Raw genomic sequence first — 1,623 nt, 5'->3', positions numbered from 1 at the left:
CTTTCCCAGAGAGACCTTCCAGCTGACATGGCTCACCTATGGTCAATAGCCTGAGCAGAGTGATATACTTTTAAGCAAAGGCCTTTGGCTCAGATATCACTCATAGAGTAAAAACCAACACGATAGTTTGAACAGCAAATGAGTAGATCACAGATTAAGAGTAATCGTGTGAAGATGGAAGAATGAGCATCAGGAAGCTCTAGATATGTGCTTGCTACTTTATATCCATCTGTATTTTTAGAGGTATAAATACAGTTATCTGTCTTCAGATGTGTTAAAGGACCTTTAAAATGTTAAAAATGCTATGACAACGCAATTTTAAAGTGCTGGGCCTAAATTTTAAGGAGTGGGGCCTAAGAACCAATTCACATCAAATGTTGAATGCACTCATCTGGAATAACCAGCCAATATCTTGGCTACATCAAGCCTCTGAAAATATCTCTCAATGAAAAGAAAGCTCTTCAGGTGTGACCTTGAATACATTTCAATGACAATGCATGCATGTATTGTATTTTGTTGCATAGGCACAAATTGTGGCCAATTGTGGCTTTTCAGTATACATACCTATGTATTGCAACTGACACACCCAGCAGTTGTCATGTTGGCAATTATTCCTACACAGAAGTGCTTGCAGTATCTGAAGTGGTCCAGTGCGTAAAGCTGTGTACACAATAATCCCTATAAACAGTGAGGGGTAAATATGTATGTTACCCAGGTTGCCACAAGGTGTCGATATTGCTCTATGTATTTCATAACTGTACCATTTCAGCCAGTCCCCAAGGCAGCAAAAAGTTATAATGAATGAGATTTTTAGAAATTATCTAGAGTTCTTGGGTTGAGAGTTGTTGTTGGCAACCTTCAGTCTCGAAAGATTATGGTATATTGGCAACCTTCAGTCTCGAAAGACTACGGTATCGCGCTCTGAAAGGTGGTTCTGGCATAGTATCTAGTGTGGCTGAAAAGGCCAATCCGGGAGTGACAATCCCTTCCACAACGGGAGCAAGTGCAGTCTGTCCCTGGTCTGTCTCCCTGGCTATGGGCCTTCCTTCTTTGGCTCTTTGCCTCAGACTGTTGGCAAAGTGTCTCTTCAAACTGGGAAAGGCCATGCTGCACAGCCTGCCTCCAAGCGGGCCGCTCAGAGGCCAGGGTTTCCCACTTGTTGAGGTCCATCCCTAAGGCCTTCAGATCCCTCTTGCAGATGTCCTTGTATCGCAGCTGTGGTCTACCTGTAGGGCGCTTTCCTTGCACGAGTTCTCCATAGAGGAGATCCTTTGGGATCCAGCCATCATCCATTCTCACAACATGACTGAGCCAACGCAGGCATCTCTGTTTCAGCAGTGAATACATGCTAGGGATTCCAGCACGTTCCAGGACTGTGTTGTTTGGAACTTTGTCCTGCCAGGTGATGCCGAGGATGCGTCGGAGGCAGCGCATGTGGAAAGCGCTCAGTTTCCTCTCCTGTTTTGAGCGAAGAGTCCATGACTCGCTGCAGTACAGAAGTGTACTCAGGACGCAAGCTCTGTAGACCTGGATCTTGGTATGTTCCGTCAGCTTCTTGTTGGACCAGACTCTCTTTGTGAGTCTGGAAAACGTGGTAGCTGCTTTACCAATGCGCTTGTTTAG

This window comes from Tiliqua scincoides, chromosome 4 (genome assembly GCF_035046505.1).
Source record: "Tiliqua scincoides isolate rTilSci1 chromosome 4, rTilSci1.hap2, whole genome shotgun sequence".
In the NCBI taxonomy this organism is placed as follows: domain Eukaryota; kingdom Metazoa; phylum Chordata; class Lepidosauria; order Squamata; family Scincidae; genus Tiliqua; species Tiliqua scincoides.
This window is presented reverse-complemented; position numbering follows the sequence as displayed.